The sequence below is a fragment of the Loxodonta africana genome, chromosome 15 (genome assembly GCF_030014295.1).
Source record: "Loxodonta africana isolate mLoxAfr1 chromosome 15, mLoxAfr1.hap2, whole genome shotgun sequence".
Lineage (NCBI taxonomy): Eukaryota > Metazoa > Chordata > Mammalia > Proboscidea > Elephantidae > Loxodonta > Loxodonta africana.
Window position 1 is genome coordinate 68677606 of NC_087356.1, and position 27657 is coordinate 68705262.

At 44.4% G+C, this 27657-nt stretch overlaps 1 long non-coding RNA gene across 1 annotated transcript in view; it reads right to left on the reverse strand.

Annotated features, from left to right (window-relative positions):
• The window catches only part of LOC111749307 (uncharacterized), a 48644-nt gene extending 23533 nt beyond the window's left edge, over nucleotides 1–25111 (reverse strand). Inside the window, exon 1 of the long non-coding RNA XR_010318004.1 lies at nucleotides 25007–25111. This is a non-coding gene — a long non-coding RNA (uncharacterized LOC111749307). The remainder of the gene's footprint in view (nucleotides 1–25006) is intronic.
• Nucleotides 25112–27657: the final 2546 nt, after the last annotated feature.

Consider the following 27657-nt stretch of genomic DNA (forward strand, 5'->3'; position numbering starts at 1 on the left):
TCCATCTATATTCAGCATACCTATTGATAGCTATGAGTTTGGTGCTGTCATTTTGATGTCTTTTGTGTGTGTGTGTGTTGTTGACAGTTTCTTCATTCCACTTAATGTTCTGTGCTGAGTAGTTCTTCATATATTGTCTTTTCTTCTTTTTCATTGTTGTTGCTCTTGTATTTGCTGAGTCTTTACGTTTTTCTTGCTTTTTATTTTTATCTGTAAGATTGTTAGTTTCCTTCGTGGTTACTTTAATATTTACCCCTATTTTTCTAAGTTTAAATCTGACTTTTATTTCTTTATATCACCTTGACTTCTGCATATGGAAGATGTATGCCTACATTTCTTAGTCCCTCTTTATTGTTTTAATGTTGTCATCTTTTACATAATGACATCTCTGTTTTCTTGTTTTCAGCATTTTAGCTTTGATTTATTTTTGTGATTTCCCTATCTGGGTTGATATCTGGTGGCTCTGTCCTGTGTTCTAGTCTTGTGTTGTTATCTGATTTATTGATTTTCTAACCAGGGGACTTGCGTTGTATTTCTTGTAATTTTGATTTGGTTTTTGCAAATTCCCTGAACTTCTCTTTATCTGGAAATGTCCTAATTTCACCTGCATATTTCAGAGACAGTTTTGCTGGATATATAATTCTTGGCTGGCAATTTTTTCCTTCAAGGCTTTGTGTATCTCATCTATTGCCTTCTTGCCTACATGGTTTCTGCTGAGTAGTCCAAGCTTAGTCTTAGTGACTCTCCTTTGTAGGTGACTTTTTGTTTATCCCTTGCTGCTCTTAAAATTTTCTCTTTCTCTTTGGTTTTGGCAAGGGTGATTATAATATCTCTTGGTGACTTTGGCTTGGGATTTACCTTGTGTGGGGTTCAATGAGCATCTTGGATAGGTATCTTCCATCGTTCACGGTATCAGGGATGTTTTCTGCCAAAAAATCTCCAACAATTCTGTACAATCTATTGTCTCAACTCCCTGCCCCCTACCCATTCACTTATTCCAATCACTCATAGGTTGTTTCTCTTGATAAAATCCCACATAATCCTTAGGGTTTCTTCATTTTAATTCTTTTATCTGGTTTTTCCTCCAATAAGTTGTTGTCAAGTGCTTTGTCTTCAGTCTCACTAATCTGACTTCCATTTCCTCAATTCTGCTCTTATGACTTCCTATTGAGTTGTCTAATCCTGAAATTTTATTGCTAATCTTCTGAATTCCTATTTGATGTCTCTCTATGGATTCTTGCTGCCTGTTAATTTGTCATTATGCTCTTCCCTAATCTTCTTCAATTCCTCTCATGCTATGTCCGTGTGTTCCTTGGCTTGTTCTGCATTTTGCTTGGTCTCCTTCCTGATCTCTTGAAGAGGTCTGTATATTAATCTTCTGTGTTCTACCTCTGGTAGTCCCAGGAAGTTCTCTTTTTCCAGAATATTTCTTGATTCTTTGTGTTGGGAGCTTACTGAAGCCATCATGGTCTGCCTCTTTATGTGTTTTGATATTGACTGTTGTCTCCAAGCCATCAATAAGTTATTGTATTTACTTTATGTTTGCTTACTGTGTCCTAGCTTCGTATTTAGTTTTGATAGGCCAAATAGGCTGCTTGAGTGAGCTAGTATGATTATTGGCACCTTTGAAGTTCTAACATCCTGTTATCAAATGGTTAGAGCCATTACTATGTATATGAGCACAGGAGTCCGTTTACTTTTCTTCTATGGATTCAGCTCGGGTGTTGAGGTAGCTGGTATCAAATGTGTGGTGCAGGCTCTACCCTACGGTGTTAGACGAGCGAGGGTGATTGGTAAGGCACAGGTATGTGGCTTCAGTAGGGGGCCATGTACTGAGAAAGGCAGGGGACTGACAACCACCCCTGAGTGTGAGGAAAGCATGTCCCCGTTCCCTAGAGCACCTAGGTGGGCGGGTGTGGCAAGCAATTATGGACACCCAATGCTGTTGGCTGTAAAGACAGGGAGTCACCACTTATCCTTGGATGACCCCTTTTGAGGGTGGTTAGGTGGCATGGGTGAAGCCACCAGTCCTCAGGTCCCTGATGTGGGAAGGTAAGAACTCTGCTTAACAGGCAGAGTGGTGTGAAAATCACAAATCTGCCTCTCCACCATATAGCTGAAACAGCTGACATTAGACTTCAGATATATACCCTGTTGTACTGTGCTAATGAAGGCCTACACTGTTGAAATGAGCCCACAGAGGTCTATGCAGGTGTGAGAGGCATTCAAAGTCTGTGGACCACTTATGCCTGTGTCTAGGCAAAGAAGCTATTTTGGCACTAAGTTCCCAGCTTAGGCGAGCTGACAGATTATTTTTTCCTGTTTGTAAATTTCTTCCATCTCCAAGGCTGGGAGGATGCCTCATGGCACACCATGGGTCCTACTTCCAGCACAGGGAAAGTGGTTATTATGGAAGCTGGATCAGGACCCAGTGCAGAGTGGGGAAGGGTCAGAAAATGGGGAACTTTTTCCAAAGGGGTGTTTTTTGGATTGCACAGTAGATTAGACACTACTACTTATCCTATGTGGAGAGCACCGCTTTTCATTGATTTTGGAGGCCTGAGTGAAATCTCCGTCCCTTGCTCTACCTCTCCTAATGTGGAAAACACGTCCCAAATGCCACTGCTTTTCTCATCATGCTCTCACCAGTGAATCCGGTCTGAGGGGTGCCAGCTCCTGCCAGGTCAGGTCTTGCAACTCCTCACCACTTCTGAACTGTCTCTTCCTCCCCCTGCTGCTCAGTCCAATTCTTTAACTTTGTCTTTGATGTTCACGGCTCCTAGATTGTCCTATATAATCGATGCACCTGTTTTTTGGGATCTTTGTTTTAAGAGGGACTAAGAGTCTGATTACTCCACAATCTTGGCCCTGCCCCCGCCCAGGACTAGTTTTCTTAATATTTTAATTACCTTTAAAAGATAATCTTCTGTTTAAAGAAAAAAGAACATTGCACTGTGGAATTGATAACATACAAAGATGTCAAAATATGGCAACAGTACCAAAAGGCTGGCACGAAGGTTCTTACATATGTGAAGTGGCATAATATCACTTGAAGGTAAACAGTGATAGCTGGAACACACATCCAATGCATTCTCTAAAGCCAAAATCACCTGGATACTAAAACCAGGCAAAGACATCACAAGAAAACTACAGACCGATATCCCTCATGCATATAGATGCAAAAATTCTTTTTCTAATTTATTGTGCTTTGTCATTGTTAATGTACACAGCAATTCAACAATTTCTACATGTACAATTCAGTGACACTGATTGCATTTTTCAGGTTGTGAAACCATTCTCTCTCTCTTTTCCAAGTTGTTTCTCCTCCATTAACATAAATTCAGTGCCCCTAAGTATCCCATGTAATCTTTTGAGTTGCTGTTGTCAGTTTGATACCAGTGCTCAAGGCAGACATTCTTTACTATTGCTTGGTTTTAAGAACGCTTCAGGGGATATTTTTTGTTTTAGGTTTAAGGTCTAAAGATTATCTCAGGGCAAGAGTTTCAGGGGTCCATCCAGCCTTCATGGCTCCAAAAACTATGGATTCTATGAAAACTTGAAATGCTACTCTGCATTTCTGCCCCTTTGATCAAGAGTCTTCTACAAAATCTTTTATCAAAATGTTCAGTGATGGGGCAGGACCAAGACGGCTGACTTGGTAGAAGCTTCCGCTTATACCTCTCGCAACAAACACTCGAAAAAACAAGTGAATCGATTGCATACAGAACGGTCTACGAACGCTGACCATCAAACACAGAACTAAGGAGTTGACATGAGTGACAGGAGAGCGAAATGCCACATGCTGAAGCAGCGACCATTTCCGAAGCTAGTGTGCCATGCCACAGCCTTGAGTCCTCGCAGTTCTCTGGTGCCAGAGTGGTGGGGCTGATTGTGGCTTACTGTGACGGGCATGTACGGATGCAGGCCTAACCCCTGGGAACAACCTCAGAGGGGACCCAGCCAGTGCATGCAGGCTGCACACAGATTCAGCTGACAGGCAAACAAAAAACCATGGGGAAGCAGCATTTGTTTTCGAGCCTGGAGCACAGCGTCCCGGAGAGGAAACCTTGGCACTGGGCTTGGACTAAGCGTGAAGGAGGTGATTGTGGCTTCCTGAGAAGGTGCAAGCATGGAAAGCAGCCCTAACCCTCTGGTGCAGTCTCAGCAGGGATCCAGCCAGTGCACACAAGATATACACCCCTCTGGAATCTCAGGAAAAACATTCCTCACCAAACAAGATAAGTAACTTTGTCTATCTTGCCATGTTACTCTCTACTGTCTATCTGATCCCTTCCCTCCCTGCCCCACCCAGCTTCATTAACATTGGAATTCCCTGGTCCAGAGAGTGAAGTGCACTGCCTGTTTTTTTTTTTTTCTTCTTCTTTCTTTTCTAACCCATTCTCCTGCCCTGAGAAAAGCAGCATTTAACAATCAAAGGAAAAATCCTTCCCTGACTTCGTAAACCAGGATAACAATACAGAACCAGCTCCATCTAGGCATAAGAGACCCACAGTCTTTGGTTTTCATCCCTACAGGGAACTAGGTGGCTAGTATAATGCAAAGGCAATTCTGATAGAGATCTGACTGTAATTGTATTAGCTGAGCAGAGGAAAGGCAAGTTTTGGAGGTCAGATACCTCTCTACCTATTAAACTGAGCTCTTACTGATCCACATGAGGGAACTTAGGACTGAGGCTCCACCCACACCACCTAGCCACCTTCTAAAGGAGTCTGAGGCTAGTGACGCCTACCAATCTATAGAGGTACAAGCATTGGGTGCCTAAGGTACAACTGCAGAGCCCACACCGCAGAGCGCTCTAGAGAATAAAGCCACTCTTACCTCACTGACACTTGGGGGAAGGCTGTCAGCATCCTACCCTCCTTGGAATGTGACCCCTTCTGCTACTAGAAACTGGCACATACAACCATCAACACTGCTCCTCTAAGTTAATAGGTGAGAGCCTACACCACACACTAGGTGACCTGCTATCAGGACACCTGAGCTGATTCTATTCAAGAACAGTGAATGGACTCATAGGCTTATATACCTGGTAACAGCACAGACCAGCTGATAATAGGACATAGGGAAAGCTAGAACAATCAAGACAGTGCAATCTAGTAGCCCATCTGGGTGTACTGTAACAAAAGAAAACAAGAAGATAAGACTCAGTGAGCAAATAGAAAAGAAAATATTACAATATCTTATGGATGGCTCAGAGACAGCAGCTGGTATCAAATCAAATAAAGCAGCAGACCATGCTTGCTTCTACATACCTCCAAATCAAAGAATCAAATCATTCCCAGATGTAGATACATTCCTGGAATTGCCAGATGTAGAATACAAAAACTAATATACAGAATGCTTCAAGACATCAGGGATGACCTCAGAAATGAAATAAGCCAATCAACAGAAAAAGCCAAGGAACACACAGATAAAGCACTTGAAGAAATCAAAAAGATTACTGAAGAACATAGTGAAAAATTTAATAAGTTGCATGAATCCATAGAGAGGCAGCATTCAGAAATTCAAAAGATTAACAAATTACAGAATGAGACAACTCAATAGGAAGTCAGAGGAGCAGAATCAAGCAATTGGAATGCAGAGTGGGGGAGACAGAGGATAAGGCAAATGTTACCAATACATTTGAAGATAAATCAGATAAAAGAATTTAAAAAAAAACATGAAACCCTAACAATCATGTGGGACTCTATCAAGAAAAATATAACTCACGTGTGACTGGAGTTCCAGAACTGGAAGGGATAACAGAAAATACAGAGAGAATAGTTGAAGATCTGTTGGCAGAAAACTTCCCTGGCATCGTGAAAAATGAAAGGATATCTATCCAAGATGTTCATCAAACCCCATACAAGATAGATCCCTAAAGAAAATCACCAAGACATATTATCATCAAACTTGCCAAAACCAAAGATAAAGAGAATTTTCAAAGCAGCCAAGGATAAAGAAAAAGTCACCTACGAAGGACAGTCAATAAGTTCAGACTACTCAGCAGAAACCATGTGGGCAAGAAGGCAATGGGATAACATATATAGAGGACTGAAAAAAACTGCCAGCCAAGAATCATATATCCAGCAAAACTCTTAAATATGAGGGTGAAATTAAGACATTTAGAGATAAACACAAGCTTAGAGAATTTGCAAACACCAAACCAAAACTGCAAGAATTACTAAAGGAAATTCTATCGTCAGAAAATCAATAGTATCAGATACCAACACAACAGAAGGTCACAGAACAAAACATCCTGATATCCACTCCGAAAGGGAAATCACAAAAACAAAATAAGATTAATTAAAAAAAAAATTGCTCAAAACAGGGAATCATTGATGTCATTAACTATAAGATTACAATAATCAAAAAAGAGGGACTAAATAGAGGAGGCATTGATCTTACGTATGGAGAAGAAACCAAGGCAATATAGGGAGATACAAGTTAGGTTTTTACTTAGTCAAATAAGGGTAAATATTAAGGTAACCACAAAGAGGTCTAACGGTTCCATACTTCAAAATAAAAACCAAGACAAACATAACAACTCAGCAAAAATAAATTCAACTACTGTGAAAAGGAGGAACACACATTCTACAACGAAAAACTTCTCAGCACAAAAAAGTAAGTGGAAAAATGAAATTGTCAACAACACACACAAAAAGGCATCAAAATGACAGCACTAAACTCATACTTATCTATAATTACACTGAATGTAAATGGACTAAATGCACCAATAAAGAGACAGAGAGTTGCAGACTAGATTAAAAAAAAAAAAAACAAAAACATGAAGACCTAATTGCTACAATCAACCAACTTGACCTCATAGGCTTGTACAGAACAATCCACCCAACAGCTATAAAGTATACTTTCTTTTCTGGTGCACATGGAACATTCTCTAGACTAGATCACACATTAGGTCATAAAACAAGCCTTTGCAGAATCCAAGACATTGAAATATTACAAAGCATCATCTCAGACCATAAGGCCATAAAAGCAGAAATCAATAACAGAAAAACCAGGGAAAAGAAATCAAATACTTGGAAACTGAACAATATCCTGCTCAAAAAAGACTGGGTTATAGAAGACATGAAGGAGGGAATAAAGAAATTCATAGAATTCAACGAGATTGAAAACACTTCCCATCAAAACCTTTAGGACACAGCGAAAGCAGTGCTCAGAGGTCAATCTATATCAATAAATGCACACATACCTAAAGAAAGAGCCAAAATCAAAGAACTGTCCCTATAAAAAAAAAAAAAAAAAAACTTGAACAAAGAGAAAGAGAGCAACAAAAGAAACCGTCAGGCACCAGAAAGCAACAAATACTACAAATTAGAGCAGAATTCAATGAATTAGGAAACAGAAAACAATTGAAAGAGTTAACAAGGTCAAAAGCTGATTCTTTGAAAAAATTAACAAAATTGACAAACCATTGGCCAGACTGACTAAAGAAACGCAGGAAAAGAAACAGACAACCCAAATAAGAAATGAGATGGGCCATATCACAACAGATCCAACTGAAATTAAAAGAATCATATCACATTATTATGAAAAATTGTACTCGAACAAATTTGAAAAGTAGAATTAGATGAATTCCTAGAAACACACTACCTACCTAAACTAACACAAACACAGGTAGAACAACTAAATAGACCCATAACAAAAAAAGAGATTGAAAAGATAATCCAAAAAATCCCAACAAAAAAAATAGGCCCTGGCCCTGACGGCTTCACTGCAGAGTTCTACCAAACTTTCAGAGAAGAGTTAACATCACTACTACTGAAGATATTTCAAAGCATAGAAAAGGACAGTATGCTACCTAACTCATTCTATGAAGCCAGCATAACCCTGATACCAAAACCAGCTAAAGACAACACAAAAAAAGAAAATTACAGACCTATATCCCTCATGAACATAGATGCAAAAATCCTCAACAAAATTCTAGCCAACAGAATTCAACAACGTAGCAAAAAAATAATCCACCATGACTAAGTGGGATTCATACCAGCATTTTTAATGCAAGGATGGTTCAGTATTAGAAAAACAATTAATGTAATCCACCACATAAATAAAACAAAAGACATGAACCACATGACTTTATCCATTGATGCAGAAAAGGCATGTGACAAAGTCCAACACCCACTCATGATAAAAACTCTCAGCAAAACAGGAATAGAAGGAAAATTCCTCAACATAATAAATGGCATTTATACAAAGCCAACAGTGAACATCATCCTAAATGTTGAGAGAGTGAAAGTAGTCCCCTTGAGAACGGGAACCAGACAGGGATGCCCTTTATCCCCGCCCTTACTCAACATCGTGCTGGAGGTCTTACCCAGAACAATTCGGCTAGACAAAGAAATAAAGGGCATCCAGATTGGCAAGGAAGAAGTCAAATTATCTCTATTTGCAGATGACATGATCTTATACACAGAAAACCCTAAGGAATCCTCCAGAAAACTACTGAAACTAATAGAAGACTTCGGCCGAGTTTCAGGTTACAAGATAAACATACAAAAACCACTTGGATTCCTCTACATCAATAAAACGAACATCGAAGAGGAAATCACCAAATCAATACCATTTACAGTAGCCCCCAAGAGATAAAATACTTAGGCATAAATCTTACCAAAGATGTAAAACACCTATACAAAGAAAACTGCAAGGTACTACTGCAAGAAATCAAAAGGGACCTACATAAGTGGAAAAACATACCTTGCTCATGCATAGGAAGACTTAACATTGTAAAAATGTCTATTCTACCAAAAGCCATCTATATATACAACGCACTTCTCATCCAAATTCAAACGACATTCTTTAATGAGATGGAGAAACAAATCACCAACTTCATATGGAAGAGAAAGAATCCCTGGATGAGTCAAGCATTACTAAAAAAAGAACAACAGAGTGGGAGGACTCACTCTACCTGATTTTAGAACCTGTTATACCGCCACAGTAGTCAAAACACCCTGGTACTGGTACAACAACAGACATAGAGACCAATGGAACAGAACTGAGAATCAAGATATAAATCCATCCACATATGTACAGATGATATTTGACAAAGGCCCAGTGTCAGTTAATTGGGGAAAAGATATTCTTTTCAACAAATGGCAGTGGCATAACTGGATATCCACCTGCAAAAAAAGGAAATAGGACCCATACCTCACACCATGTACAAAAACTAACTCCAAATTGATCAAAGACCTAAACATAAAATCTAAAATAAAGATCGTGGAAGAAAAAATAGGGACAACGTTAGGAGCCCTGATACGTGGCATAAACAGAATAAAAAATATTACTAAAAATGCCGAAGAAAAGCAGATAATTGGGAGCTCCTAAAAATCAAACACCTATGCTCATCTAAAGACTTCACCAAAAGAGTAAAAAGACCACCTAGAGACTGGGAAAAAATTTCCAGCTACAACATCTGCGACCAGCGCCTGATCTCTAAAATCTACATGACTCTGCTAAAACTCAACCACAAAAAGACAAGCAAACCAACTAAAAAATGGGCAAAGGATATGAACAGGCACTGCACTAAAGAAGACATTTAGGCGGCTAACAGATACACGAGGAAATGCTCTCTATCATTAGCCATTAGAGAAAAGCAAATCAAAACTACAGTGAGATTCCATCTCACTCCAACAAGGCTGGTACTAATCCAAAAAACACAAAATAATAAATGTTGGAGAGGATGTGGAGAGATTGGAACACTTATACACTGCTAGTGGGAATGTAAAATGGTACAACCACTTTGGAAATCGATTTGGCGCTTCCTTAAAAAGCTAGAAATAGAACTTCCATAAGACCCAGCAATCCCACTCCTCAGAATATATCCTAGAGAAATAAGAGCCTTTACACGAACAGATGTATGCACACCCATGTTTAGCACAGCAGTGTTTACAATAGCAAAAAGATGGAAAACAAGGTGCCCATCAATGGACGAATGGATAAATAAAATATGGTATATTCACACAATGGAATAATATGCATTAAAAAGAACTGTGATGAATCTGTGAAACATTTCATAACATGGAGAAACATGGAAGGCATTATTCAGAGTGAAATTACTCAGTTGCAAAAGGACAAATATTGTATAAGACCACTATTATAAGATCTTGAGAAACAGTTTCAACTGAGAAGAACACTCTCTTGTGGTTACAAGAGTGGGGAGGGAGGGAAGATGAGAGCAGGTATTTACTAAACAGATAGTAGACAAGGCCTGCTTTAGGTGAAGGGAAGGACAACACTCAACACAGTGGAGATCAGCACAACTGGACTAAACCAAAGCAAAGCAGTTTCCTAAATAAACTGAATGCTTCCAAGGTCAGCGAAACAGGGGCAGAGGTTTGGGGACCGTGGTTTCAGGGGATATCTAAGTCAATTAGCATAATAAAATCTATTAAAAAACATTCTGCATCCCACTTTGAAGAGTGGCGTCTGGGGTCTTAAATGCTAGCAAGCGGCCATCTAAGATGCATCAATGAGTCTCAACCCACCTGGATCAAAGGAGAATGAACACCAAGAACACAAGATAATAATGAGCTCAAGAGACAGAAAGGGCTACATGAACCAGAGACTATATCCTGAGACTACATCATTCTGAGACTACATCATCCAGAAGAACTAGTTGGTGCCTGGCCACAACTGATGACTGCCCTGACAGGGAACGCAACAGAGAAGCCCTGAAGGAGCAGGAGAACAGTGTGGTGCAGACCCCAAATTCTCATAAAAAGACCAGACTTAATGGTCTGACTGAGGCTAGAAGGACCCTGGTGATCATGGCCCCTAGACCTTCTGTCGGCCCATGACAGTAACCACCCCCAAAGCCAACTCGTCAGACATGGATTGGACTGGACAACGGGTTGGAGAGGGATGCTGGTGAGGAGTGAGCTTCTTGGATCAGGTGGACACTTGAGACTATGTTGGTATCTCCTGTCTCGAGGGGAGATGGGAGAGTAGAGGGGCTTAGAAGCTAGCAAAAGGGTCACGAAAAGAGAGAGTGGAAGGAGGGAGCAGGTTGTCTCATGGCAGGGGTACAGTAATTGGGAATATGTGCAAGTTCTATATAAGTTTTTATGTGAGAGACTGACTTGATTTGTAAACTTCCACTTGAAGCACAATAAAAATTATTTAAAAAAAAAATGTTCAGTGATGGTAGCCAGACACCATCCAGTTCTTCTGATCTCATGGCAAAGGCGGCAGCTGTTGGACCTTGTATGACTGATTGCAAGCTTTTAAGACTACAGGCACTATTCAGTGAACTTGGGAGTGCAACAGAAGCACTAACCACTTATCCGGCCAATTAACTGAAATGTCCCATGAAACCAGGACCCTAAACCTCCAAACCAAGGAACCAAATCCCATGAGCTATATGGTTGTACCTAACCAGCTCCAGCAGCTATACTTTTTTTTTTTTTTTTTCTGGTCATTGTTATAAATATATCTATCACTCAATTTTTGCCAATTTTACTTTTAACAGGTGTACAACTCAGTGATAGCAATTGCATTAATAGGTTGTGCAACCCGACTGTTGATGCAAAAATTTTTGACAAAATTTTAGCGAGTAAAATTATGACTGAACAAGTGTCTTAGGCTGTGTTCTCTAGGGAAGCTTTATACCAATAAAACATATAAATATATACAGAGAGAGATTTTTATCAATTCACGTAGCCACATGGGCTGATGAATCCAAGACCGGCAGGACAGAGAGAAGGGCTCTTGCTCACAAACGGCAAAGATAGACAAATCCCAAGATCACCAGACAAGGCAGCAAGAAAGCAGCTAGCTCAAATCCAGGAACCGAGGTCAGAAGAACAGGTGCCAGCTGCAAGATACAGAGCAAGCAAAAGCCCACGAGCTCCACCAGAATGTCTATGCAGGCCACAGGCCGAATGAAACTCCCTTTCAACTGACTGGCTACTCACAACAGATCCCATCAGATGTGATCACATTCTATCAAATCTCATCATGGAAGTCATCACAACATCATACAACTGCCAAACCACTGAGATCATGGCCTAGCCTAGCTGACACACAGCCTTAACCATCAAGACAAGATTTGTTGCAGAAATGTAGGTTGTTTTAACACTTGAAAATAAGCACTCACCATACCTGCTGGTGGAGGACTGGAGGCTGAAGGTAGAACAAATACCCTCTTCAGAGATTATCAGCCCAAGAATTGTTTGGCTGTCAGACCAGTCTCACTGAAAGGCCTTTTCAAGGAAACACAGAAATCCTGGGGTGTTACAAGCATATCACAATATCGAAAGAAGCCAAGCAGGTAACGTAAATGTGTAAAATAAGGGTAGACGGTAGAAACGCTGGGTCCTGGGACTGAATTGGAAAACGCCTACCTTGCCTAAAGATTTCCAGAATCCAGGTTGAAAAGAAAACAGCACAAAAAACTTCTCCAGTCAAACAGCATGCATCCAGAGTAGATGAGTAGATCTAACCACGAGCAACTAGTTTGTGGCCCTTAGTTGAAAGTGGCCACCAACCCATCTCTGCAGGTAGTCATCTCCCTGAGGAGGCAAAGGCTGGAACAAAGGGCAGCTCTGGCAAACCAGGCCTTGGACAGGCCTCCAGAGGTGAGGCTCATTCCTCCTCCTCCATAGGAGTGTTTACAATCTCTTCTCATGCACATAGCCTGGAGGCATCCCTTTCTTGTTCCCACAATGTCATTTAAAGATACTGCTGCTTTGGTCTTTTCCTGTCACCACAGCCTTGGTCCCCTTCCTGCACCTCTGATTACCAATCACCCATTACTTGTAACATCAAAGCTCTCCATTTCCAAGCCTTAACCTGACTCTGCCTGCCCTAAGCTCTTGTGTACTTTCAGGTAAGTTTCTAGGACAAGTGAAGGAGCTGGTGGAGGGTCCTCTGCCCTGGCTACTCTTTCTTATAAGGTGCCCTGTGTGCTTAAACACTCAGTTTCTGAAGAGTTTCAGACTGTTGTAACAGAGAGAGCTGAGTCACCAGGCTGGTGTAAACTGTGGACAGTGGAGAGAGAAGGAGAGCGTAGACACTGCGTGTGGCCTGGCCATTGCAAGCTCTGAGACCCTCAGAGGTAACCCGATGCCCTCATCTACAGACTGAATCACCACATAAACTTCCCTAAGACAGCTACAGGGCTTTGATGCCACACCTGCTTTATGACACGGGAGGCCTTTGTGATGCAGTCGATGACTGTGAGGTGGAGATGACAAGGCTCAGTGCTGAGAATCATTAGGCACCAGTATCCTGGATGCCTAGAGAGAGGGAGGACTGGTCTCCTCAATGTATTGAGGCAAGACCATGTTGTGCCCTACTTTCCTTTGGTGGCATGCTGGATATCCCTTATATAAATATGCCTCTGTTTTCTGCCTTATAATAAATATTTGGCAAATAAAAAAGAAATACCATGGATTCAGACTGGAATCTAACAGGAGTGCCCATGAGGTAGGGAAACACCCTGAACACTATTGATCTGTTAAGTCTCAGACAAGAAGCTTTTAAACCCCCAGTTTCTCTCCTTAGCCCTGCTTGAGAGTTTTTTTTTTTTTTTTTAATCAAACCTTCAGTTATTCTTGTATAGTCATTTACTTCTTAGAGCCTAGAACAATCCGTTGCCAGCCCTCCATGTAATGTACTCTAATTGAAACGCCAAGGACATTAGCTGATTTGGGTTGAGGGGTCAAAGATATAAAGTCTACCTTACTGGACCTCCCAGTTTGGGTGATTTTTCTAGTTGGTGGTTCTTTAAGGCCTTTGTAAGTTGAAGCTTTTTGCTACTGGAACCATTCGCCCTTTAATCTGTTCCACTCTTCCTCCTGTGTCATCCTAAGCCGCCCACAGAACTCCTAGAAATGGGGTATAAGGCATGGGGTCTGGAAGAGCCTAGAAGTGAGTCAAATAAGCAGAAAAGAGAAATGTTGGGGTAAAAAACGGGGACTAAGGAAAGGAAATGTAGTAAAAGTATAAAATATAGAAAGGTATATAAAAGGGATTAGAAAATGTTTATTGGTTTTATCCCATTTGGGGCATGAAAAGAAATTTGTGTCAAAGCTTCACATTCTAACGCTTTTTGTCTTTAAGCAACACCAAAGGGTCAGCCAAAGGGCCAGAGATGCTCCAAAAAGAGGTAAGGTCCCAGTTTCTCCTCTGATTCCCCTTCACCGTGAGCGAGGTTCTCACGGATACTAACCCTATCCCTTGGTGCCAGGAGCAAGCTACTCTAACCACTAAAGGCTGAAGTTCCCCAAATTGACAATTTCTTATAGAAACTTCCTTGGATAGGAAATCAGAGCCTGGACATGTCCAGATTTCTCTACCTTAACCTGCTGGGAATGAGGAAATAGGACAGAGGTCCTTAACTGTGTTATTTACTAGTTTTTATGACACTGTGGAAGTCATTCCACGTCTCAGTCTTATTATCCATAAAACAGGCATAACACTGATGATCCTGCTGCACTCACACTGTGATTGTGAACATCAAATGAGATTAGGAATGAGATACATAGTGTAAATGTTTAAGCTATACACACACATGCCTTGGAGCCTGACTCTTGAAGCCTTTAGTCTCCTTTACTGAGAGTCCAAGGCCTCACTACTAGCTTCCTATAGAATGCCCCTACCCTCTCCTGTCCATGTAACACTGTTTCCTTGGACAATGTGAATGTTCCCTGGTCTATAGCCCCAGAGGTCAGTGGGGTTAGTGACATGACCTCACTCACATTGGCCCCAGTGTTAGACTCCATGCCACGCTTGCTCACCCAGACCAAAGCAATACTGCAGAACCACATCGATTCCAAATGTTGGCAGACCCTCCAGGGCACTGTCACTGCCCATATATTTATCTGCCAGGACAGTGGAATTCTGGGGAGTATGGAGGTAGCTCAGTACCCCTGCATTCCAGAAAACAAGCTCTTAGAGCTGAAGGCAGGAACTGATCCTTAGATATATCAGAAAGTTATGCCCTCACAGACCTCACCAGGTGCTGTCATTGACCACACTAAGCTGTCCAGATCCCTGCCCAAGGGACCCATGGAGAAGCTGGGAACTAATTTACAGGACAAACATCTAGCCTTCCTGTCAGGGCTGCCTGATCTCTATTATTTGGCTCCCTCCAAGGCCACAGGCCTGCCAATCACTAGCCAATCTGAAATTGCAGAGATAATGCCTGAGCCTGTTGAAATCACACCAGAGCCTCTGACTGAGATGATCTCCTACAAAGAACAGCGCATAAGTCCTGGGCCAGGTATTCAAGACGACGAGACTGGTGCAGATGGTGCACAGGAGTTCCTTGCTGAAGTGCAGGAAGAACAAACAAAGGAGATGGTGCATCTAGAAAGTCAAACAGATGCTGCTATTCTAAAGGCACTCAAAACACCCATCTTGACCAAACTAAATTTCCATCTGAGAAAAAAGGTCCTAGAAATACAGATGGGAATTCCCATAAAAGCAAGGGAGTCTCAGAACCAAACTGTAGTAGTCTCAGAGAAATTACCCACACAGGAGGCATCTGGGAGTCTAAACAGTGAAGGGAAAACATGGCTCCAGAAACTCCACATCCCACCAAACAGTCCATATGCCCCAGATCCAGAATTGATCTGTCTCAGAAAACAGCCGATTTTTGAGCTAAAGACAGTACAGGAGAGAAAGAAACAAGGCAGTTCCAGAGCAGGGCCCCATGGTTCTACCCACTGGGTCTCCAAGATCTCACATCTCAGCAGGGACGTGGCAGATGTCCAGGAGCTTTGTGCTCAGCTAGAAGCCAGAGTGAACAGCTCCAGCCTGGAAGAGGCCTGCTGCCCTGAGTCCCCAGAACCTGGCCCGACCAAGGACTCAGCCCAAGGACCCACACTGGCAGAGACAGATTCTTATATTCCAAAGGCACTCAAAACATCCATCTTGACCAAACTAAACTTCCATCTGAGAAAAAAGATCCTAGAAATACAGTTGGGAATTCCCATAAAAGTAAGGGCATCCCAGAACCAATTTGTAGCAGTCTTAGAGAACCTACCCACACAGGAGGTGCTTGGGAGTCTAGAGAACCAAGGGAAAACATCCCTCCAGGAATTCCTCATCCCAATAGACAGTCCACATGCCCCAGAACACGAATTAATCTGCCTTAGAAAACAGCTCATTGTTGAGCTAAAGGCAGTACAGCAGAGGAAGAAACAAGCTAGTTCCAGAGCAGGGCCCCATGGTTCTGCACACTGGGTCTCCAATATCTCACAACTCAGGGAGGATACCGCAGATGCCCAGGAGCTTTGTGCTCAGCTAGAAGCCAGAGTGAACAGCCCCAGCCTGGAAGAGGCCCGGTGCCCTGAGTCTCAAGCCCCCAGCAAGACCAATGACTCAGCCCAAGTACCCACACTGGCAGTGAAGAAAGAATACCCACGGAAACTGAAACCACAAGGGGACACTACAGAATGGAATCCAGGGTTTGGGCTGCCCTCACCCACAGAAAATAGACCCCCTGCTGAAGACCAGAAGCCAGCAGGGTTATCTGTGAACAGGACACCCCGAGGTCCCTGGCAAAGGAGTGTGAGCTTTGATATTACAGCCCCCTGTCAACAGAGTCCTCAGTACTGTCCTCCGTTTAAGCTCCCAAAACTACCTCCAGGGGCTCTTGGGGGGAAAGATTCTGAGAAGAATGATGTGGAGGACAGTGAAAGCAACCTGAATGTCACTAAGGAACCAGGCAGGATTCCTGGGACTGCCCAGCCTGTGGTGCCCCAGGCTTCACAGGGCCGGTCTTCGCTGGGCCCCCTAATTCAGGGTAAGCCTTTGCAGGACAAACCTTTGTGGAATGAGATCCCAGAGGAGGGAATGAGACTAGCCCATACTCAGAAGAGCTCTGGCCTTCCAGAACCTGGCTTAAGAAAGAAGGTGAAGTGCATTTTTAGCTGTATTCATTCCAAGACAGTAGATGAGAAATCCATGTTTTCCTCAGAGGAGAAAGTGACCAAAACGCGAAAAAATCGTCTTAAGAAGAGCCTGGCCCCAGCCAAAGGCCTGTGGGACAAGCTAAGACAGAGAAGACAACAAAGGATCCGAAGCCCAATTTCTCCCCACTGAGAAACAGGTGAGCCTGGCCTTCTCGGATGGCCTGGAGGCCCCGGACAATCAGCTCTGGCACTACTCTCATCACCTTTGCTCTGGCTCTATGCTGGGCCACCTCCACAGCTGCTTGGCACCATCCTCGAGAGGCTTGTGCCACCCAACCTGAGAACCCACCATACGTCCTAACCCTTACTTCAGAGGAAAACACTGCTTTCTTCAAGAAGATCCAGTTCATTCAAATAGTCTGTAGGGTATCAAATCCCTGTATTGTCATTTTCTTTAATGTACAGGTTGTGCAAAGCATAGCCCAAATATATCCCTAGGCAGAGATACATGCCTGCTTGTTCCTTCTTGTCTCCTTGTGATATGTTAAAGGTTGAGCGGGAGGTATACAGTCTTTTCTATTAGAGAATAACCTTCAACCCACAGTTCAGATGTGTTAACATTCCACTTAACTCCTCCCAGCCCTATCCTGAACTGTGGATAAAGGGACTTGAGTAGAGAAGGCAAGGCCCTTGTCTAAGGTACACTGAGGGTAAAGGTCAGGGTGGAGTTCAGTCAAAGCTTCCCATGATAATCTTGAACCCCATGACAACAGTACTGACAACAAGGAGTGGTCTGGAAATCAATGCATTGTTTGCCCACCCATAGGCAAAAATCATTAATTGATGGCTGATACATACATAGGCCTGCAATCTGGAAGGTTTTTAGGAGAGTGCCACAGTGCTTCCTCCTTGAAGATGTGCTTTTGTGATTCGAAAAAGCAGTTTCTATGAGAAAGGTCAAAACCAAAATACAGAATCTTCCCTCTCTGCTCCCTGGTTGGTACTAACAAGATCTTTCAAATAATCTGGGAGCCTGCTGTGGCCCTGTTGCCTGTTTTCCATCTCCAGAGCCTCTCAGCTACATGGAAGGAATGCCTACTAGAATGAAGATCAGAGTAGAAGGTAGAGAGGTTTGTCCCCCAGCCCTAAGGCTGCCAGGGAAGGAAGCCAGTAGGGAAAGAATGTAAATGGTAGTATGAATACCTGGGACAGTACACCATGCTCCTGACCAGGGCATGATAATGGAGAAAAGCTGGGTTTTTCGGAATGAAAAAAAGTACAGAGCCAGAAAGTCAACCCAAAGCTTGAGTGCTCTTGGTGGAGGGAGGTAAGCAATCTCTGAGATTTATGAGCCTGACAAAGAACATGGGCCTAGAGATGCAAAAAGAGGGCAGATGTGGCATCCTAGCCTTCAGTGACCAGTGAGGTTTGGGGCCAGGAAGAAAGAACTGGGAAACAAAAAGACAAAGAGGTTGCCCTAAGCATATGGGATAGACTACTATTTTGGCCACCACCTAGTAGCCTTCAAAAGGTACCATCCCTGTGTCCTCCTCTGACCTACCACAGAGAAGCCAAGAGCTGGAGAAAGAGCAGGAAATGTGGCTTCTTGATGATGTGGTACAGGGGACTGTGGGATACCCCTGCCTCACTGGTTCCTAAGGAAAGCCAGGATCACTCACCATCCCATCAAACCAGGAGGAGGTGGTGGCTGCACTCACTTCCTCTATAGGATTCCACTGCTTAGCACAAAGTGTCCACTGAGAGGATGCAGAAAAACCAGGATGGGAAGAAGCATGGATGTATCCCTGTTGAGAATGGTGATTCTGTGCCTAAATCATGGGGACCCAGCTCCTATTGTGGCCACCAGAGGAGGCAGGCACAAGCCCTAGGCCCGCCATGCCAACATTTTCTACGTATTTTACTAATGCATCCCCGAAGGAGATCAAAGGAGGTCTTGTGGCAGGTACATCCTCCCTGCCTGGTGGGAGTTGGATAGAGAGCCACGGAACAGAGAGAGAAACAGAGGAAGGCAAGAATGAAGGGAAGTGACTCAAAAGGGTCAAAACAGCGTCAGGTGGGAAGCAAGGGTTAGTGTGCACACATCCTGACATACGGTGGAGCAGGTCCTTCCTGTGGTCCCCACAGGCTCCTACCTGCCCCACCCCAGCATGGGCTCATGATGCTGACCAAAGTCCTGTGCCAAAGGGCTGGGCCAGTGAGATGAGCTGGAACCAATACCTGCAGGATTATGAGTTCTCAGCAAAATCAGGAGCTGAGAAGAGACAGGGTGAGAGCCTATGAACTCATGCAGGATGTTGTTGAGTGGATGTAGCTTTGCTCATCCTATCCCACAACGCTAGCAGAGCCCTTACCTTCCTCCTCCCCCCAGAGCTCGGGAGAGTTAAAATAAGAGCAAAATAAATGCTTTAGGGCAGCGCACAAACTCCAAAAATGTAATATACCCCAGAAGGGGTGGTAGATGCTTGGAATACATCACTGCTTGCTTGGGATCTTTGGAGTTCACCGCTGGGCCTTTGACGTACCATGGCATGGTGAACAGCCCTGACCTTCTACAGCCCTTCCTTTGGGCTTTCTGGGGGTCTGGGTGAGTACTTGAGAATTCTATAAACGTAACTTAGGGTACTGAGTAACAGCAGTAAGAGAAGTATGTCTTCTCCAAACATCATTCTGCCTGTGAATCGCTGAGTCCTTGAGGACAGGGACCATGCCTGACTCATTTTGTACATGCTCACCCCGTCCCATCCAGGGAAGGACAAAAACACACAGCACAGGAGTGAGAGGGTAAGACCCCACTGAGATGCTATTTTCTGCACCACGAGAGAGGTCACTGGGCCTCTGCTCTTTTACTGGCCATCAAGCCCTAATGCTCTACCTGTGCTCAGGGGCCTATGGCATTAGCCAGGGCTATCATGAAAGAAAGGCCAAGAAGGTTCCTGTGTCCACCGTAGGGATAGGAAAGGAGGAAGGACAATCTTGAGCTAGAGTGGACAGATGGAGAAAGGGCACCATGGAGACAGGTAAGGTGCTGGGAGACAGTACCGAATCCCTGACACACCTGGCTGGGCTTGCTAAGAGATGTCCATTCCCATCCCCAGAGACACTGAGGTCAGGCCCCTGAATACTTGGTCTGTATGAGAGCACAGGGGAAGAAGGGGCCCTGAGAAGGAGACAGAGAAAGATATCCATTCCAAGAAGGAGGGATGGGTTCTGCCAACAGCCTCCCTTCCCCGATTTGTATCTCTCCTCCACAGTAACTTCTCTGGGTCCATGGCCAGGCAAGGGGCATGCTGGGGGCTTTCCAGAATGTTTTACTTCCAAGGTCAAGCCTGTACGAGGCCACAGGGTCAGGACACTGGGCAGATAGTCTTACCCGTGGGAATCCAGACCACGGGAAGGGAAACCTATCGTTGAGGTAAATATTACTGGCAGCTGCAGTACACTGGGGGGTGGGAAGGATGATTAAAGACAGACGTCAGACTAGGATCTCACTACACACAGTGCATAACACGTGGACACACAGACATCCAGTCACACATGTACATAAAGAGAAAGACACAGATTCAAAGATGCCACACAGAAATACTACAGAGTACGAAGAAACTTTGACCAGAAATACACATCGACATAGACCAGGGAACCCCCTGGGTCGGAAATACTCAAGTAGACACAGGCAGAAATACACAAGCACATACAAAGCTGACTTGCACACATAAGAAAAAGATACAGCCTCTCTTGTAGACTCACAAACACATATGCAGTCCAAATTCATCCTTCAAAGCCCTTTTCCTCTATAAAGCCTCCTAGGCCACCTCAGAACCAGGCCTGCCTATCCCTCCTCTAAACTCTCCTTTGTAATTTCTGTTTCACTGCTTGTTCTTTAATAGAGACAGCAGTGGATTCATGTGCATACCCCTGGTCTCACCAACTTCTCTGCATGCTCTTAAAAAAATGTCAAGGGCTTGCAGTAGATCTACTGCCCTCATCCTTCACCTATGCACCCATCTCCACAAGGGCCACCAGTTTACTACTGCCTCCATCCCTGCAGGGCCCTGCCCTCCAGCCCCTTCAACACAGCAGATAGACACACCTGCCAAGGGCACTCTCAAGGCACCATGAAGATGCAGGCCTTGGTTCCCCAGGAGGGAGGCCATGACGCATGGCATGACTACATGTGTAGTTCTAACCCAAATCTTAATGTTAACCAGGATTCCACACCTGTCAACCCTACCCCCTACTCCAAACCTATTTCCAGGGACAACTCTAAACCCGTAGTGCTTTTAACTGCAAACTTTGGAACAACTGTACCTCAGGAAGGTAAGAAATGAATTCTTCCAAAAGCCTGAGTGAGCTTGGAAGTGGATTCTTCCACCTTCAAGCCTCCAGATGAGAACACATCCTAGTGAACACCTTGATTGCAGTCTTGTGAGACCATAAGCAAAGGACTAAGCTAAGCCCTGCCTATACTCCCGACCACAGAAAACAGGGCATAATAAATGGGTATGGTTTTAAGCCACCAAGTTTGTGGTACGTTCTTATGCAGCAGGAGATAGGGAAAAAATAGGGCAAGAGAAGGCATCTAGGGAACCCTTCTCCTTCAGCTCTCTATAAAAATAAGTAGCTCTGGAGGGTCCACAGCCTTCCTAATAAGCCAGGGCTCCCTTGTGCTTCATGTTAAATGGAAAGTAACCTTGAGTGCCTTCACCTGATAATTGATATGAGAGTGGCATATGTTGGAAAAAGCTAAAAACAACAGCAACAACAAAACTGACAGTGATCTTGCAGAAGAAGGTGGGAAGGTTTTCCCCAGCAGCAATAAAGGAACGAAAACTGGAAAAAAAAACCGTAGGTTTAACAGGTAGCTCCAGATTTTCTTTGAGCTCGGAAGGGAGGAACAATCTAAATAGGATCACAAGGAGAAAATGTTCAATAAATATTTGTTGAATAAATTTTGCAAAGATGATTGGAGAAAACAAAGGGTTTACTTGAGATCATAGTGCCAGTATCCCCAAAGGGGCTCATCAGACCAAATCTTCAGAACTTGTTTCTAGAAACTACACAGTCATCAGCTCATCATATCCACTCTGCTTCCTCAGAGGTGGAACCTAAGTTGTGAATCAAGGCTAGGAGGGATAAGAACAGGTAACCCATACAGTAGCTATGGGTGATTTCTCTGACCATAGGAAGGGCTGCTGAGTTTTGGGATTTAGCCAGTTTCCACAACCACGATGATAAGGTCAACATCACCTGCATTTATGCGATATCCTGTAGCACTCTGTCCTGGCCCACAGGAAAGCAGCTGACCTAAAGGCACTGTTAGGGATTGAATTGTGTCCCCCAAAAATGTGCATCAACTTGGCTAGGCCATGATTCCCCGTATTGTGCGGTTGTCCTCCATTGCGTGATCTGATGTAATTACCTCTGTATGTGTTATAAATCCTAACCTCCATGATGTTAATGAGGTAGGACACAATCTATAGGACTTGGTCGTATCTTGAGTCAATCTCTTTTGAGATATAAAAGAGAGAAGCAACCAGAGAGGAGGGGGACCTCATCACCATCAAGCAAGAAGAGCAGGAGGGAAACACGTTCGTTGCACCTTAGATCCCTGCACTGAGAAGCTCCTAGGCCAGGGGAAGATTTATGACAAGGACCTTCCCCGAACCCGACAGAGAGAGAAAGCCTTCCCCTGGAGCTGGCACCCTGAATTTGGACTTCTAGCCTCCTAAACGGTGAGAGAATAAATTTCGCTTTGTTAAAGCCATCCACTTGTGATATTTCTCTTATAGCACCACGAGGTAACTAAGACAGGCAGTAACCAAAAACTTGAAAATGCATCTCTTCTGTCCTGGATTTGATCTGGAAGAATGTAGCACAAGCAGCACTTGCATATAAGGGTAAAAGTTTGCAAGGTAGCAGACAACTGGCTTCTAGAAGCACAGGCCTCAGGAATAGCAACTTCATCTAACACAGAAGACCAACGGACTTTGGGAAATCAGCATAACTGGAACCTCTAAAAAAGTAAGTATACACACACAGACATTCTGAGTGCACAGTGCACATCTGGGTGATTCAGATCAAATGAAGCTACAAGTGTGGCCAGTTTACCCAAAGGTTATGGACAAACTAATTTGATAGAGTAAAGGCAGGGGGACTAAGAATGTGACTGCCAGAAGAGGGAAAAACAGTGACTAAGTGTCAGTGTTACCTCTGAAAAGGCATAAAATCAAAAAAACAAAACAGTGGCCATCAAGTGGATTCCCACTTACGGTGACCCTATGTGTTTCAGGGTAGAACTGTACTCTGTAGTGTTTTCAAAGACTGTGACCTTGCAGGAGGACATCACCAGATCTCTCTTTCGAGGTGCCCCCAGGTGGATTTGAACCACCAACCTTTCAGTTAGTACCTGAGTGTTTAACCATTTGAGCCACCTAACCCGTTGCCATTGATTCCGACTCATAGTGACCCTATGGAACACAGTAGAACCGCCCCATAGGGCTTCCAAGAAGCAGCTGGTGGATTTGAACTGCCCACCTTTTGGTTAGCAGTCGAGCCCTTACCCACTGCGCAACCAGGGTCCTTGAGCCACCCAGGGACTCCATAATATACTTTAACTCCTATAAGTGCACTGCAAAGCTATAATTTGCCCCTTATGGCTCAAAAACTGGCAGTATATGAACTCAAGAGCATAAAACATTTACTTCTTTAGCATAGTGCCTGGCAAGTTGGTAGCACTTTGTAAATACATGTGGGTCTCTGAGGTGATTACTGGGAAGAGGAGAAGGTTATGAGGCAGAAAGTTGTAATGGGAAAGATGATCATGTCTCCACGGATGGTCTTGGTTCCTTGGCCCAAAGCTTGTGAGCAATTTCTGACAGAACTTGGCCATTGAGATCGAAGCGTGGAGTGGCTAATGATATTTCTATTAGAAATGAGAGTAAACCAATCTGGGAAATGGGGATACCAGAAAGAAAGCAGCTCTGCTTGAAGACAGACGTGAGATTGGGAGATAAAAGATTTTGAAACGGAAGAGGTAGGAAACTTTTTGCATAAATAAGATCCATTTAGGGGCAGATACGGGAAAAAATAAATGTGAAGAGTGCAAGAAATGGGCCTAGGGAGGTCCTCTCGTTTATGTTTGCAGGGGGAGAGTGTCACATGTGACAAAGTAGAAGAATAAGAATGTGATCAGAGAATAAGTGGAAGATCAGAAGCTGAAAAATCCAGGCAGTAAGGATATCGGTCAGCTTTGAAATGAATATGTTCAAATGGATCTGCGGTGAGCTATTCTCTCCACATTTATTTCCTTTTCAGATAGTGTTTTTGAGAAGATTTACAGCAACCTGCTAACATCCTTCACTTCCATGCTGGAACTATTTGCAGAATATTTGTGATTGGTCTAGAATTAAACCGTATTCGTAGGATCTGTATCATCTTAATATTCACCTAACAGACCGGGCTTGGTTTTTCCTCTCACTGCTTTAATCCCCAGGAAGGCTACTGAGGAGGGTGTATTAGTTACCTAATGCTGCTTAAGAAATTGCCCCAAAACTTAGTAGTCTAAAACAAAAAATACTATGTGGGTCAGGAATTTGGGAGTGGCTTAGAAGGGTGCTTCTGACTTCCATGAGGTTGCAGTCCAGACATCCACCAGGGCAGCAGTCATCTGAAAGCTTGACTGGAGCTACAGGGTCTGCTTCCACGTTCACTCACATGGCTGAGGGTCAAAGGTTTTAGGACCCCAACACGTGAGCCTATCCATTGAGCAGACTGAATATCCTCACAACAGGGCACTCTCTTCCACAGAGGCAAGTCCAGAGGCCGCCCTTGGGGGTCCGTAGTTACACTGAGGAGCCCAGGGGGACAAATACAGAGAGACTCCTGGGGAGGCTCCGTTCACACAGGGGTGCTCCATGGGGGCGGCTCTCCAACCCTCCTCAGGAACTCTCTCGAGGGGCCAGAAGCAGCAGACACATAGGATCATTCTCCTACACAGGGGCACCTTGGGGGCGGCCCCCATACAAACACCTCAGAGTCCCCGGAGGGCCGCCCGCAGCCCTACCCCTTGGGGGTGCCCGCCAGGTCCCGGTGTCCTCGCTCCCGCTTACCGGGATGGCCGGGTGCGGGACGCGGCTCCGGGGCTGACCGTCTCTACACCGCGGGCCTCCAGCCTTCATTGGCCACTCGGCGGGCCTGCGTACTGGGCCCAACGCCGGGAGCAGAGGGCGCAGGCGGAGCTGCAGACTGAGGCGGCAGCGGCGTCAGGGCGCGCGCCGCAGCACACCCAACAACCACGCCCCCCGCCGCCAGCCTCTGCGGCGCGCGCGCCCGCCCCTCCCCGCCCAGCTGGCCACCGGCACTGTGGAGCGAGGTGCTAAGGGACCGCTGGAGGGCGGCGGCCTGGGCGGGACTCGGCGTCGCGCTCCCATGAGCCCTCGGCCCAGGTGCCGATGGGCGTCCCCAGCCTGCGCCTGGCACTGCGGCGGGGGCACTGAGCCAGCCTGGCCGCCTGGGGCAAGGTCGGTGTGGGTCCCAAGGAGGCGGCCCAGGAGGGGGGCGCCGCAGGGGGCCGAGGCCGCTCACAACTCCTGCCCACGCCAAGGCTAGGGCCGGGGTCCGGTGTGTCCTGCCGCGGGCATCTGCCTGGGGGGAAAATGACTCTGTCAGCCGCCCAGGCCGGTGCCCTATTTCCCCCCCAGACTCTGCTGCCCACCCAGGCTTCTGGGCCACTGGTCATCGGGCGCTTATCTTCCAGAATGCCATCCGCCCCCCCATCCCGAATGCCAGTGCCCAAGAGTTCGCTGTTTTCTGAGACTGTTGGTCTTCCATCTCCAGCAATAAACCCATACCCTATTGTAACCCACTTTTTGCTGCAGCAACCTTGCCCCTCTGCAGTTCTGAGAGCTATAAAGTGCATTATATTAAACTAGATGCTTTGAAAAAACTGAGAGGAAAAAAAAGAATGTTAAAAGTCTTAAGCCCCTAACACAAACTATAAAGCAGTAATTGAAGAAATACAAATACGCTGAGGATCTTTTTATTAAATTTATATTTTATGTATATTTTAAAAAAAATTGTTGTCCTTTAAGTGAAAGTTTAAAAATCCAATCAGTCTCTCACACAAAAACTTACGTACACCATGCTATATAGACTCCCAATTGCTCTCCCCCTAATGAGACATCCCACTCCTTCCCTCCACTCTCTCTTTTGGTGTCCATTTTGCCAGCTTCTAACTGCCTCTACCCTCTCATCTCCCCTCCAGGTAGGACATGCCAACATAGTCTCAAGTGTCCACCTGATCCGAGAAGCTCACTCCTCACCGGCATCCCTCTCCAACTGACTGTCTAGTTCAATCCATGTCTGAAGAGTTGGCTTTGGGAATGGTTCCTGTCCTGGGCCAACAGGTCTGGGGGCCATGACCACCGGGATCCTTCTAGTCTCAGACCATTAAGTCTGGTCTTTTCATGACAATTTGGGGTCTGCGTCCCACAGTTCTCCTGCTGCCTCAGGGGTTCTCTGTTGGGTTCCCTGTCAGGGCATTCATTGGTTGTAGCCTGGCACCATCTGGTTTTTCTGCTCTCAGGATGATGTAGTCTCTGGTTTATGTGGCCTTTTCTACCTCACGGGGTCGTAATTACCTCATGTCCTTGGTGTTCTTCATTCTTGTTTGATGAAAGTGGGTTGAAACCAATTGATGCATCTTAGATGGTGGCTTGCTAGTGTTTAAAACCCCAGAGGCCACAGTCCAAAGTAGGATGCAGGATGTTTTCTTAATAGATTTTATTATACCAATTGACTTAGATGTCCCCTGAAACCATGGTCCCCAAACCCCGCCCCTGCCATGCCGACTTTCGAAGCACTCAGTTTATTCAGGGTACTTCTTTGCTTTTGGCTTAGTCCAGTTGTGCTGACCCCGCCTGTATTGTGTGTTGTCCTTCCTGCCACCTAAAGTAGCTCTCATCTACCATCTAATTAGTACATGCTGCTCTCCCATCCTCCCTTCTGCCCCCCTCTCATAACCATCAAACGATATTTTCTTTTCTGTTTAAACTATTTCTCGAGCTCTTATAATAATGGTCTTATACAATATTTGTCCTTTTGCAGCTGACTAATTTCACTCATCATTATACCTTCCAGATTCTTCCATGTTATGTAATGTTTCACAGATTCATCACTGTTCTGTATCGATGGGTAATATTCCCTTCTGTGAATGTATCATAATTTATTTATCCATTCATCCGACGATGGGCACCCTGGTTGCTTCCATCTTTTTGCTATTGTAAACAGCGCTGTAATAAGCATGGGTGTGCATGTATCTGTTCATGTAAAGGCGCTCATTTCTCTAGGGTATATTCTAAGAAGTGGGATTGCTGGATCCCATGGTAGTTCTATTTCTAGCTTTTTAAGGAATCACCAAATCAGTTTCCAAAGTGGTTGTACCTTTTTACATTCCCACCAGGAGTGTATAAATGTACCAATCCCTCCACAGCCTCTCCAACATTTATTATTTTGTGTTTTTTGGATTTGCGGCAGCCTTGGAGTGAGATGAAATTTCATTGTAGTTTTGGTTTGCTTTTCTCTAATGGCTAATGATCATGAGCATTTCCTCATGTGTCTGTTAGCTACCTGAATGTCTTCTTTAGTGAAGTGTCTGTTCATATCTTTTGCCCATTTTTTAATTGGTTGTTTGTCTTTCTGTAGTTGAGTTTTTGCAGTATCATGTAGATTTTAGACATCAAGTGTTGATCGGAAATGTCAT